Source organism: Schistocerca cancellata, chromosome 12 (assembly GCF_023864275.1).
Source record: "Schistocerca cancellata isolate TAMUIC-IGC-003103 chromosome 12, iqSchCanc2.1, whole genome shotgun sequence".
Lineage (NCBI taxonomy): Eukaryota > Metazoa > Arthropoda > Insecta > Orthoptera > Acrididae > Schistocerca > Schistocerca cancellata.
This window is the reverse complement of record NC_064637.1, coordinates 157,045,396-157,060,793: the sequence shown is the minus strand read 5'-3', so window position 1 is coordinate 157,060,793 and position 15,398 is coordinate 157,045,396.

The window sequence follows — 15,398 nt, the reverse complement described above, 5'->3', positions numbered from 1 at the left end:
GTGTGATGTAACATGGTGCTAAATCTTTTCTGTATGGACACAGGACATCTTTATAAAACAGTGGCGTGATACTGTGTTGTAATTGTTTTGTTTACAGTTTACTCTTACTTGAAAAAATCCCAGAACATTAAGATGAACATTGTATCAACAAACACAGGATTGAAAATTTCATTCCACAAAACTTTAACCAACTAGAAGTAACACCAACACCCTTCATTGAAATTAATAGTTATAAAAATTCTAAATAACAAAAGCTGGTTGGGGGTTGAAGCCATTTCAAACAGAATCCTGAAAAGTTGTTCCAACTTAACAAGTAATGTCATCAATGATGCATGCACCGTGCCATTGACACAGGAAATTTTTCCAGACAGGTTAAAATATGGAAGCATTAAACCACTTTGTAAGAAAGGTGACAAGATGTACTTAAACAATTATTGTCCTATTTCCTTACTGACTTTTTTGAAAATATTCAAAAAAGTAATGTACTCTAAAGTAGTTGCACACTTAAGTACAAACAATATTTAACATATCACAGTTTGGATTCCAGAAAGGTTGCTGGACTGAGAATGCTATTTATACATTTCACTCATCAGATAGTACAAGCCTTTAATAATAATAATAATAATAATAATAATAATAATAATAATAATAAATCGCCAGTTGGGAATCGATGGCTTTACACACATTTGGTTTGAATCTTACTTGACAGACAGGATGCGAAAGGTTGTGCTGAATAGTTCAGACAGTGCCAGAAAGGTAGAAAATTTTAGTGGCTGGCGTAAAATCAAAAAGGAGTCTCTCAGCATTCAATTTTGGGTCCACTCCTATTCCTTATATATGAGGCTATCCGCACTATAGTGGCCTAACCCATAGCACACTGGTTTGTAGGAATGCCCACTGGAAGATATTGACGTTTGCAGAATTGATGTGTAAGGCAGTAATTGCAGCGTATAGCAATGATCGTGGTATAAAAAAGTGGTACGATGTCAGGTAATTGGCTATACTTGGAGTTAATTGTAATAGTATTTTTAGACTTTTTTATGTGGGTTAGGCCACTATTGTTTCAGCACACGTGGCCGTAATACACGAATCGTGTAGGATAGGCCGTTATTGCTTTACACACTGTATTCAAACAATGGACAAGATAGACATGAGGCATTAATGTTAATCATCCATGTCATCATTTACAGGGATGGTGTCCAGATGTCTTAAAGTTACGCTAATAACCATGGTACACTGGGGGTACAAATTGCAGCATGGTCATTAAATCCATCTTTCTCAATGCACTAATAGTGTGTCCATTGGGATATAGTACGTCCAGAGTCTCGGTTACTTTCAACCCTCATTTAGCAAAACTTACTTCAGCAAACAGGACATCTGGCTCATTGGCGTACATATGAAACATGGTATGGAGAGAGGATGCTTTATACTGAAGCCACTGAATATGGAACCACTGCACCCTGTTATTTTGTATCGACACTTTACAGTTTTATATGTTTCTCTTTAAATGTACTGTGGACATGAAATCATTCCTTGTCATCGGCATAGCGGTGAAGAGTTGTTGTTTTCATGTATTGATAATGACATTCATCCAGAGAGTGTGTGTGTGTGTGTGTGTGTGTGTGTGTGTGTGTGTGTGTGTGTGTGTGATTTCCTGTTCTTCGCAATGATACCAAAGTCCTGGTCACATGGTAGGTATGAATGCCCACTGAGTAGGAGTTTATGGTGGATTACTTCCAGTGTAAAGTCTGCATGCAGAACCATGAACTGACACAGTAAGGCTGTTTTTATATTCTGATTTTGCCTGCCACATTGATCGGAATACATAACAAGTTGTTTTATTTGGACATTATGTTTAATGTAATGCATGAGACACAATCCAATTTCTTGCAGTCCTCGGATGCTTTGCCCTCACTCCATACATACATGGTAGCTTTCTTGGTACATAGGTCATGTATTCCAAGGCAGTACATCCACAATTGCCACTTGTAGTAACAGATACCTGTCGTAAGTACTGGTGTCGGTAAAGTCCTCATCAAATCGAAGACAATCACGGGCATGTCATTGTCCTGATGCCTCGCTTCTTCTGCATTGCGATGCATTCCCGTCCAAGTGCTCTCGGCCTTTCTTTGATGTAACTCTCTCTGACGTTCCCATGTACTCTTTTCTTCTATTGTGTCAGCTGACTGTTTGATGTTATAGAGGTCACATTCACGGCAGGAATCGTTTACAGGGGAATGAAAGGACAAATTAAATCTTGTATTAAATATCTGACGAAACATGTAGTACAAGATCGGATCATCAAGCTCAGCTTTATATAAATGGTGTAACTTCCCCGTGCTCAGGTCTAGTGACAAATACTTCCGATCCACTGTTTCATTCGCTTGTGCATAATGGCTCCGATATGATGCCAACCATTTTATGAAGTTCTCTACCACAACCGTCTTTGTTATTGCTGTTTTGTTTTTAGCAGGGCATTTGTGCATGGGTTCTAGTGCTATACTTTGTGCAAAAGAACCCTTGTAATCCTACTGTCTGATATCTGCAAAATTCCCCCTACGGGTCTGGGGGTAAGAATAGGCCCGAGGTATCCCTGTCATAAGAGGCAACTAAAAGGAGTTTCACACGTCTTGGCCTTTATGTGATTGTCCCCTGAAGGGTTTGACCTCCATTCTTCCAAATTTTCCCGAAGAACGAGCCAATTGGGGAAGGGCACCTTATATGGTGCATCGTGTCCATTGTGCATTGAGATCTTTAGCCCACTTTCTCGTCGTCGCATTGCAGTCCCGCCCATTCTCCATCTCTTGGGTGAGGTCAACTTCCTGGGTCCATTTTCCATCATGCAGTATGCAGTGTCGCTTTCTGCATCAACGATGACCATGGACTACTTTGCACCTGATATCCAGCACGGTAGCCAGTCCGTTGTGGTGGGGCCGCCTTGTACCCTGTTGGTTGTAGCTCCTGACCCCACAGGGATTGCTCTGTTGATGCCTGTGCCGTTAACTGCCCATGTATGCCAAGGGGTAAATGCCCATCCCCCTAAGTGGCCTTTGCTGTGGCTGGGTGGCACCCGTGGGAATGGCCCCTGGTCGGAGTGGGTGGCATCAGGGAGGATGACATGCGATGAAGCATCATAGTCCATTATCTCCTACTGGTGGTGAAACACCAGCAGTCTAAGCATTCATGAGTTCAATTGAACGCACAGAAGTATGACCCCAAATCGTTCCCCTCCCTTGGCCACACCATGGGAGGAACGTCAGGATACGGATGGCAGTGGATCTTATTCGTCTTGGTACTTTGTATGTTCAAGAGCTGTTGGGGAATCTTTCATGACGATGAAACCTCAGTTTTTTATTGAACATTTATAGGACAAGTTTGGGGAGGTGGAGGGATTGTCCACAATGAGATCTGGATCAGGCTTGATCAAAACAGCATCCTTTGCTCAGTCATGGACGTTACTCACTTGAGACAAGCTTCGGGGTAGGAGGGATAATCAGGTTGCCACCGATGGCTTCGTCTTGGGCTTTGAGGGTGATACATTACACGAGAAGGTCAAGGTGATGGTCTACCGCTGTGATGTAAAGCCCTATATCCCTCCCCCGATGCGGTGTTTTAAGTGCTGGAAGTTCTGGCTATATGTCTTCCCGCTGTACTTCCAGCATCACATGTCGAGATTGCGGATGCCCATCACATCCCAATACTCCATGTGCCCCACCTCCTATCTATGTCAACTGTGGAGAGCACCATTCGCCTTGCTCACCAGAGTGCAGGATTGACCACAAAGAGAAAGTTAGACACTGGACTCGCATTCGGGAGGACGACGGTTCAATCCCGCGTCCGGCCATCTTGATTTAGGTTTTCCGTGATTTCCCTAAATCGCTCCAGGCAAATGCCGGGATGGTTCCTTTCAAAAGGGCACGGCCGACTTCCTTCCCTCATTCGATGAGACCGATGACCTCGCTGTCTGGTCTCCTTCCCCAAACCAACCAACCAACCACAAAGAAAGGAAAATCGTGGAGTACAATACCCTGGACCGACTGACCTACACTAAGGCTTAGAAAATTTGAACCCCTGTATCATGTACATATGACATCGTCTTACGCCGCCGCTACAACTGTTCTGGCACCATCAGCTCTGCCAACCCCAGTCACCTCTCAGTGCTGGAAGACTACATCTGCCCCCTTGATGGTGGGGGACATTTCCCTTCCTGTTGCTCCCACACACTGCCTACTTCGGGAGCAATACACCCGCCCCCCAACCATCAGGGACGTCCATCCTGACTCACAAGCCAGAGAAGTGTAAGTCTTCTTCGGCTTCTCTCACTAGGAAGGGGTCCCTTGCATCACTCCCCAGGTTTCTGCTAGTGGGAAAGGCGACACTCACCAGTGGCTGAAAAGTTCAAAAGCAGCTGATCGCAGGGCTTCACACTCATCATCAGTCCCGGAGACTGAATCAGTGAAGTCCTCCCAGCCAGGGAAACCGAAGGAGCAGCGAGAGAAACCCAAAAAGAAAACCCCTAAGGCCAAGGAAATTATGGTGGCACCCACACCACCGTTACCTACAAGCTCTGCGTCTGAGGATGGGGTGGCAATTCTGGCATCTGCTGCTGACCTAGATCTCGCCAGACCCTCAGAGACAATGGATATAGACTGCTCAGGCAATTCAGTGGCAGCAGGTGACTCTTCGGCGTAAACTGCCTCATTGAATGTTTCACGCCTTCCCAGTCTCATGACATCACCCTCCAGTGGAATTGCGGCGGTTTTTTCCACCTCGTGGCTGAGCTATGGCAACTGTTCAGCCTTACACCTGCTACCTGCATTGCCCTCCAGAAAACCTGGTTCCCAGCAATGCGGACTCCTGCCCTCCATGGCTGTAAGGGATATTACAGGAACTTTAGCGACTATAAACGAGTGTCAGGTGGAGTTTGTGTTTATGTCCTAAACTCAGTTTGTAGTGACACTGTGCCCCTTCGAACCCCTGTTGAAGCTGTGGCCGTGCAACACCCCTGAGTGTATTAGCTGCACTGATTGATCAACTCCCTAAACCTTTCCTACTTTTGGGAGATTTTAATGCCCATTACCTTTTGTGGGGTGGTACTATGCTTATTGGCCTAGGCAGATATGTCGAAACTTTACTGTCTCAGTTCGACCTCTGCCACTTAAATACTGGGGCCGCCACATGTTTCATTGCGGCTCGACGTAGTTACAATGCCATTGATCTATCAATTTGCAGCACAGGACTTCTCCCATCTGTCCACTGGAGATCACATGACTACCTTTGTAGTAGTGACCACTTCCCCATCATCCTGTCACTGCCCCGGCATCCCATGGATGCCTGTCCAGATGGCCTTTAAACAATGCGGACTGGGAAACTTTCACCTCTGCTGTCACTGTTGAATCTCCCCCACACAGTAACATCGATGTCATGGTTGAGTAGGTGACCTCTGAAATCATTTCTGCGGCAGAAAATAGGGTGCCCCGATGTAAGACATTCCCTTGGTGGCCGCCGGAAGTCACTGAAGCAATTAAGGAGCGTCGGCTAGCTTTACAGTGACGTAAGCAGCACCCTTACGTGGAGCACCTCATAGCCTTTAAATGGCTCTGTGCCCACGTTTGCCAACTTATCGAACGACAGAAGCAGGAGTGTTGGGAGAGATTAGTCCCAACCGTTGGGTGCCATATGTCACCTTCCCAAGTCTGGGCAAAGATCAAACTTATTTTCAGGTACCAGACCCCAACAGGTGTTCCCGGTGTTACCATAAATGGCGTGTTATCTGCTGACGCAAACGCAATTGCCGAGCACTTTGCTGAGTACTTTGCTCGAGCCTCTGTGTCAGAGAGTTATCACCCCCCACCCCTTCCCCCACCTTTCGCACACTCAAACGGCGGCTGGAAGGGAAAGTCCTCTCACTCACTACACGCCACAGTGAATCCTATAATGCCCCATGTACAGAGTGGGAGCTCCTCAGTGCCCTTGCACATTGCCCTGACAGCTCCTGGGCCTGATCGGATCCACAGCCAGATGATTAAACATGTCTCATCTGACTACAAGCGACATATCCTTGTTGTTTTCAATCGGATCTGGTGCGATGGCGTCTTTCCGTCGCAATGGCGGGAGAGCGCCATCAATCCGGTGCTTAAACCGAGTAAAAACCCGCTTGATGTGGATAGCTATCTGCCCATCAGCCTCTCCAACATTCTGTGCTGGAACGTGTTGTGTGTCGACAGTTTAGTTGGGTCATGGAGTCGCGTGGCCTACTGGCTCCATGTCAGGGTGGCAATTGGAATCCTTAAGTGCTTTAATTATCAAACACTGGATCAATGTAGTCTGGCTAATTTGCACTCCATTTTATGCAAAAGCTAGTTCCTCATGCATCTCAATGCTTACAACATTTTATCTCCTGACTTGTGTGTCTTGCAGTGACATAATTTGCCAGGTACATTCAGTGGTACAAGTGGATAGTGTCTGCATAATGTGTTGCAAGTGGAGTCGGTAGTAAAGAGGTATTAATTTAAAAGTCATCCCTGATGCTGAAATTTTACTGTATGAACAGTGAACATGTAGAAAGTGACAATTTTTTCCATTCATCATTTTATGGACAGTGTAAGCCAGAAAAAGTTTCATAAAGGTTTGAAATTACATGTAAAGTTTGTTACTAAGTGCTCCAGTTCTCTAATACTAGATGAATGTAGCTTGGCTAACTCAATTTGTGTACCTCAAGATATGTACACACTGATGTATTACTGTGTTACACCTTACCATAAGATTATATACCTCTTAATGAGTAGAGGGACAGCATTTTAAATTCTGTCAGTAATTATATAAAATACTGAAAATCAAATTTCTGTTGCCCCTGGAAGCCGTTAGTTAGGCACTCTGCAACCAGGAAGCACGAATGGGTTCAGCTGTTTAGTAATACAGATTCAAAGAGTAAAAGTAACAACTCGTCAAATAGCTGAGGTGCCGAGTCTCCTGTAGGCACTTAAAGAAAACAGAATGTCGCAAGCTTCTGCACAAATCCTTCCTGAGGTCTGTAAAATACATGTACTACATGCCCCTGTATGACTACATTGTAGCAACTGATTACACTGTTCATACCAAGTCCAGTTGCAATGTCAGCACAATGTAGTCAGTTCAGACAATGTAACTGTACAAGTGCACATAATACATAAACTTCACAGCTCTCAGGAAGGATTCATCTGACAACTAGTGACATTATCAGTCTTTGGTCCTCAGAGTCTTTTGTAGTGGCAAGTCTGAAAAAAGTCTCAGTTTTCAATCTGTGTCAACTTATATAAAATACTCGAGCTTTCGATGATCGTCTCCACCGTCGTCGTCAATTGTAAAAGTCACCGACTGCTAGGGCTGTCACGGTTTTGTACTTAGATAGGCACAATTGCAGCCACAGACACGAAACAGAGGAAGGCGAGTCGAGCAGCTGCGGCCCACAGTGGGACCGAGTGACCGAGCGAGTTGGAGCGGCACCACATTTAAAACTGCTGCTCCCACCTACCTACAAGTGTCCGGCACCCGTCTGTTTCCTTTCAACATCCAGAGCCTGTCCTCGTGCCTTATTAGGTGTGTATGCCTGGTTTCTGTTAAAATTGTTGCCATTTGTTCTAATCTCAACTGCTTCCTTTATAATGAAATCCCAACATCTCTACGCACGAGCCGAGCCGTACTGTGGGGCGACGACAGCAAGTGTGCTGCAGAGACGTGGACCGAGACCAGTGTTCCCGTCCGTCCCCAACATGTGAGATATGCTGCACCCTGTTAAAGACGAGATTTACTTGAAAAAAAGAGACAGCATTGGTCGTATATTTTTTACTATCGCAAAATCGATTTTCTGTCACTGAGTGACCATCTTCAGTGCTATATTGTATAACTTAAATTAGGATGCACTGTTGTCACTAAGCTTACGGCAATCACATAGTCTATGTGATTGCCGTAAGCTTAGTGACAACAGTGCATCCTAATTTAAGTTATACAATATAGCACTGAAGATGGTCACTCAGTGACAGAAAATCGATTTTGCGATAGTAAAAAATATACGACCAATGCTGTCTCTTTTTTCAAGTATACCTGTTATCTGGTCGTAGTGCACAAGACAACATGGAGTCGCCAATCAATAAAGACGAGATTGCTCTCTGTGTCCAGTGTGTATGGCATACCTCGCAACTGCCATACGCATCTATATAGGTGAAACAATTCACGCAGTTGCGGAGCACTGTACTGAGCACGAGCGACTGTGAAAAAGGGAGCTCAACATGTTGGCCATAGCTGAGCATTGCCTTGAAATTGGACACAAAGTACAGACTGACAAGGCCACAGTCTTGACTTGTGCAGCAACATATTCAGCTCCCATTATAAAGGAGGCGCGTGAGATTTTTTAACAGAGAGCAGGGGTACACACCTAATAAGGTGCGGGGGTGGGCTTTAGATATTGGAAGGCGGCTACGATGAATGCTCTACGCTAGTATGGAGGTGGGAACGGCAGTTTCAAACGTTGCGCCAGTCTCCCTGTTCTGCACCACTCGACATCACTCGGCCCCATGGCAGGCTGTAGCTGCTGGCTCACCTTCCGTGTAAGAACCTCCTTGGCCCCTTCTGATTGGAGCCGGAGGCTACGATCGTGCCTACGTAAGTGGAAAACATCGACAGCCTCGGCTGTCTGTGATTTTTGGTGACAGTGGAGATAGTCGTTGAAAGTTCGAGGAGTATTTTAACCGGTGTGGCTCGAAAAACTGATAAGATTTTATTCGATCTCAGTCTTGTTTGTGTAGCTATCGGTATTCAGCACTTAGACTATTTGATGAGTTTTACCTTTACTGGCCAAGTTAATCGCTATTTGTCAGGATGGTATAGGAGCTCAGGTGAGTATCTGGGGTGGTTTTTCTACACATAAAATGAGAAATGACAGGATCCAGGAAAAAATGGGTTTTATTCCAAAGAACTACCATAAGGGGTACAATATTCACGAAAACTGACTACGGCTACGGAGTGAATTGCATGTGATACAGAAAGAACATTTCACCCTCAATTGGAATTTTGTGGAGACATCCAGAGGGTAAGGAAGTTGGCAGGCAAGAGAGCTATCCGCTGTCGCAGCCGCTACCTCACCGACCCTCTTCTGTACTTCACGTAACGGCACGCAGTCCTCCCACTGGTGTGTTTGTGGCAGACAGTTGGCATCTGTCACTCGGCAATGCCGTCGTGGCATCCCTAGCTCAGCGTAATAGCTCGGAAGCCGGCCACAAATACTGCGGAGTAGTTTATATAACTGCTCACCCACTGCCTGAGGCTAAGTTAAAATTATGGAAGTAGAGTACTATTAAATTTTTTACCATTATTACCCATTACCATGTACACTATCATTAGAGAAACTTAGAGTGTTTCACAGGCAAGTGTGACATTGGATCCCCGAATCGAAGAAGTGTCCAGCAACATCCTTGTGATGGAGGTGCTGACAGCTGCCGGCTGTTAAAGTGTTTGTTGTAGGTGTGTTTCTGAGAACGGTGCTAAAAACTGATAAGAGTATATGGAATATCAGACAAGCTTTGTGGTTGTATTCAGAACTTACTAGCAGATAACATTCAGCATATCATTCACTTCGGAGCAATATTGGCGAATACTAACTTCTAGTATACCTTAAATGAGTGTTTAGGAAGGTTACTGTTAATTTTACACATGTTACATGTGGTGTACAATGTCAGACATGTTAAATGCCTGCTGATGACCTTTTGAACTGCCAGTGGATTGGAGTGAAATGTAGGAAAATCTGCAGAGTACAAAATCTTTGCGACTAGACTGGGTATAATCCCTCGACGTAAATAAATGCCATATGTTGTGGTTTTAAGTCGAAAGACTGGTTTGCTGCAACTCACTACACTGCTCACTCCTCTGTAAACCTTTTCACTTCCCAATAACTGCTGCAAGCTACAGTAATTTTAACCTCCTTACTGTAATCAAGCTTTGATCACCACCTCACTCACCGCCCTGCTCTTCTTGCCATTACTAAATTGACGGTTTCTTGATGATGACTCGGAATGTGTCCTCCTCATACTCAAGTTATGTCACAAATTTCATGTCTCCCCAATTCTGTTCGGTACCTCCTCAATATTTACATGATCTACCCATCTAATCTTCAGCGTTCTTCTACAGCACCACATTTCAGAAGTTTCTATTCTCCTCTTGTCTGAACTGCACCTTCCATTTCCATACAAGGCTATACTCCAGATGAATACCTCCAGAAAAAGCTTCCTAATAGTTGAAATTTGAGACTCTGAGAATTATAAGGGCCCAAAGCACAAAGTTTTGAGAAAAATTGATGTTTCTGAGAAACAGATTTGTTGACAAATCACCAACCTCATTAGGCCCGATTCGCTTTTAACCAAGCCTCAACATCCTACATTTCCTTTGAAAAAGTAATGTACCCACTTTATGTTAAAAAATATTAATCAATATTTAGGATTATATATATTATCAATGACCGTTCATAAAACTTCCGTACATAGGTCAGTAATATAGCAACTTTCGACAGTTGTTAAGTTTGTAATTAATGAGAACACAAAGAAGAGATATTAAATGCACCACACATGCAATTATGACATGTCCCAACACTTAACAGTCCTCATTATTATTTTCACCGAGCACATTCCGTGCAGAGGCATACACCGAGCCTGCGCGGCCCGTCTGAGACCATAGCTAAGACTGCCGGGCGGGCCTCGACTCTCACTGCCCGTCAGCTGAGGCGGCACACGCAGGCCTGCCGGGCCGAGTATAGTGGCGGCCGAGCAGAGCTGCAGTCTGGCCAGCTGGGTGCAAAAAAAGATCTTTGCACATTATTTTCCTACAGTCTTACACAAAAACCAACACACGGCTGTAATATCCCTAAATCTTCTCCGTTGCTTGTAATCATTAAATCGACATTCATCAGTAATGACAAGCCCAGTGCTATTAAATATCCTCTCACTAGAGGCATGAGAGGAAAGTCTACACAGAACTTCTCGTGCCACTCGAGAAAGTCTGTGTAAGTTACTGCTCTTGATTTTCACTACTCCAGAGGGACTGTCCATCTGGATTTCCCATTCTTCTTTCGCCCATGATGGAAAGATACTCTTTGCACGTTTTGAAAGCCTCGATGTTGAGGCTTCATACTCTGCAGGACATTTTGCAAATAATGCAACATACCAGCACAGAGGATAAATGTGTTACACCACATAGCTGCTGACAAATTTGGTACACTGTTCACCAGAATTTCTTTTCACTAATATACTATCAGCCCTTGAGGATGTCAATACTTAACTAGCAAAAATATGTAATAGTTCATTCCAGTGCAGCACATCTGGAACTTGCTGCAGTATAAACTTCCTCTCACACTTATCGAGAGTTGCTTTAGAGGACATGCCTGCAGTACTAGACAGAATGCTAGCAAATGGACTGGCTTTATTTTCATTTTTCAACTAAGAAATTCTGAAAGCGAGCTTTCAGCCCTGAAATTTCTTGTAAATGTTTGACAGTACTGAGGCACACAGTCTTCTTCAAATACAATCTCTTATCCAATTTTTGGTGTTAGAAACATTTAACCAAAAATTTAAACATTATATGTTGAGAAATGCATCATTTTACATCTACGAGAATGCTTACAGCACCGTCTGCCAAATTCTCAGCAATGTGTTCCTGTACCTGGCACACCGACAGGTCAAGCAGCTGCAGCATCAGTCGGACCATTGTTGGCTTCCATAGCCTCGGTTAGCCTAGTGAAATATTTCGAGAAATTGAATTAATTTCTCTGCAACCTGGTAATCCCAGTTTCCAAACAAGTGCATTTTCCCAAATTCACATGAAACTTCAGGTATTTGTTCACGGCTGCATAAACATGGATTTTAGCATGACAAACAAAATATTCCAACAAGTCTCAATGTGCTGCTTTACGGTAAGGTGCAACCGTGAATATTTCACACGGCTGCTCCTTTCTAAATAAGTTACGACATTTCTTGTTGCTTCCAGTTATGTGTAAACATGAAGACAATATTCCCGCAACCATTTATCCTCGAGGATGTCACATAAAAGAGTGCTACGGAATTGGTTGTTGCGTGGAAAGTGACAATAGTTCAGAAGAGCCTTTTTCACATTTGCCCACTGATCGGTAAAGAACATAACCCTCAACAGTTGGCCCATAAATATTCCTTACTTGCTCATGTTACTTTCAGTTTCCTGCTGTATATCTGTAGCACTTTTCTCCATATCAGACAGAAATTTGCGACAAACGTGGCCTGATTTTTCTATTGCAACTCTTGTGAGATTGAATGTGCAGTAAAAGTAAAATAATCTGATTTAGTGTATGTGTCTGTCCACGTCAGTTGTACATGCAAACACTCTACCTTCCGTATCCTGCTACCTTTGGGGGACCATAGTCACCGGGTATTCCTCTGCAACTTGTTTGTGGGTGATGAAGGATGTCTTTTGCACTAGCAGTGTCTGTGCAATATCCTGAAAGCCTTCTCCTATTACTGTGCACCCTGCAAAAACTACAGATTTATTTGGAGTATCTGCAACCTGTGTAAAATTTTACTGTACCATGCTATATCCTGATTTCATCAGACCAGTGTAAGTTCTCTATTTCAGTTTCAGGGAAACTTCATTTTTCTCTTTAACACATTTCTGATCCTTTAACTTTGGCTGGACCTTTCTGTGCATTACGAATTTCTGACAATAATAATAATAATAATAATAATAATATATGACTCCCCAAAAGCTCTAGCAAGGAAATAAAAACAACTGTGAGTTTCTTAGACTCTGATGACTTCAGTGTCTTATGCTGAATTGTCTGCAAAAGGTTGCATTTACTGTCCACACTTGAGCAGACATTCCAATGGATTCTGGTTCATGTAACAGCCGATTCAATCTCACTACCTGGGCATACACGTGCAGATTTCTGCTTCAATAGGCCATGCCATGAGCAGAAAGTTCACGAGTTTTCCTGGGGTTTTCATGTGGTATCAGGTTCTAGTTGCTTCCAGTATGGTGACAAAGTGGCCCTCTGACCACATCGAAACTCTAATAAAATTGTAGCACAAAAGTCCTTGTTTCTGCAAAATGACCCAGGAACATTACATGAACAAGAATATAAAAAACAGGCTGTATGAAGAGCTGGTTGAAACATTTCTGGACAATATTCCAACTGTGGACCAAAGTGTCATAAAAATGTAGCTACAAAGTTTGAGATCACATTTCAAAAAAGATCTCAGGAACGTGGAGGCTTTATAAAGAAACAGAAAAAGAGTAGCCCAGATGCAAAAGATGCTAAATGAATTTTTCATCGATTTTTAGTCAAGCACACTACTGTATAGATTTTTTCCTCGCCGACACGATGAAACAGGTTTCGGGGTGCAAAACACGCTGTAAATTGTTGAAATTGGCTGTAGAAAATTGTGGTCAGTTCCAAAAAGCCGCTAGCTGCACATTGTCTTTAGCTGGAAAGCCCACTAATCCAACATTTGCAAAACCCGCCAAGGTCAACATGCATGGCGGTCAACGTCCCATGTCTGGATCCAAAGCATGCCAACTGACATCAGACTTACCAATCTAGACATTCAAAGTTACCTTTCAGTTTGTTACAAATTTAAAAGATAGCTTTCTTATTAAGAGAGAAGTCAGCTGTGCAGTAGCAGACACGTACGCAACAATGAAGCTCTCACTGCCGGGGTATTGTCAAAATATACGCTGGTATGCACACGTTTCTAGCATTTGTAGACTTAGAGAAAGCTTTTGACAATGTTGACTGGAATACTTTCTTTCAAATTCTAAAGATGGCAGGAGTAAAATACAGGGAGCGAAAGGCTATTTACAATTTGTACAGAAACCAGATGGCAGTTATAAGAATCAAGGGACATGAAAGGGAAGCAGTGGTTGGGAAGGGAGTGAGACAGGGTTGTAGCCTGTCCCCGATGTTATTCAATCTGTATATTGAGCAAGCAGTAAAGGAAACAAAAGAAAAATTCAGAGTAGGTATTAAAATCCATGGAGAAGAAATAAAAACGTTGAGGTTCGCCAATGACATTGTAATTCTGTCAGAGACAGAAAAGGACTTGGAAGAGCAGTTGAATGGAATGGACAGTGTCTTGAAAGGAGGATATAAGATGAACATCAACAAAAGCAAAACGAGGATAATGGAATGTAGCCGAATTAAGTCGGGTGATGCTGAGAGAATTAGATTAGGAAATGAGACACTTAAAGTGGTAAAGGAGTTTTGCTATTTGGGGAGCAAAATAACTGACAACGGTCGAAGTAGAGAGGATATAAAATGTAGACTGGCAATGGCAAGGAAAGCGTTTCTGAAGAAGAGAAATTTGTTAACATCGAGTATAGATTTAAGTGTCAGGAAGTCGTTTCTGAAAGTATTTGTATGGAGTGTAGCCATGTATGGAAGTGAAACATGGACGATAAATAGTTTGGACAAGAAGAGAATAGAAGCTTTTGAAGTGTGGTGCTACAGAAGAATGCTGAAGATTAGATGGGTAGATCACATAACTAATGAGGAGGTACTGAATACGATTGGGAAGAGGAGGAGTTTGTGGCACAATTTGACAAGAAGAAGGGACTGGTTGGTAGGACATGTTCTGAGGCATGAAGGGATCACAAATTTAGCATTTGAGGGCAGCGTGGAGGGTAAAAATCGTAGGGGGAGACCAAGAGATGAATACACTAAGCAGATTCAGAAGGATGTAGGTTGCAGTAAGTACTGGGAGATGAAGGAGCTTGCACAGGATAGAGTAGCATGGAGAGCTGCATCAAACCAGTCTCAGGACTGAAGACAACAACAACAACAATGCACAGTTCAACTAATCAGCGGAATATTTGCTGGCATATCTGTGTGAGTGTTTGGAGGAAATGTCAATGGTTTAAAAGCAGAAAATGAAAAAAAAAGTGCGAGTAACTGAAATAGTAGTAACTCTTCAAGAAATTGAAACCATTTTTGTAGTTGCAAATCACCAGAACAAGACTGAGGGTGACAGTCCCTCCCAGAGAAGGAAGAGGCGTCCTGATCAGTGGAAAAGAAATGTTTCCATAACAGGCCAGTAAGAAAGTGAAAAGTATTAAGAAAAAAATGTTATGCAATGAATACCGCATTGACACTAATTGTTATGACATATGTCAAAGAATTAGTGACAGTTACTGGTAACTGGCATTTCCAAATTCAAAAAGCCAAAAGAAAAAATTGTGTTCACAAAAATCAAAAACAAGAAGATTTGTTTAGTTCATGGAGAGTCCTCCTTTAACTTTGAAGCTGAAGATGGGAAGAGCATCCTGAAGAGAGGAAAAAATTTCAGCGAAGGAAACGAGCCAGCACCAGACACAGCTTGTCTAAAACTTTCAGAAGCCAAACTTGGAGTTGT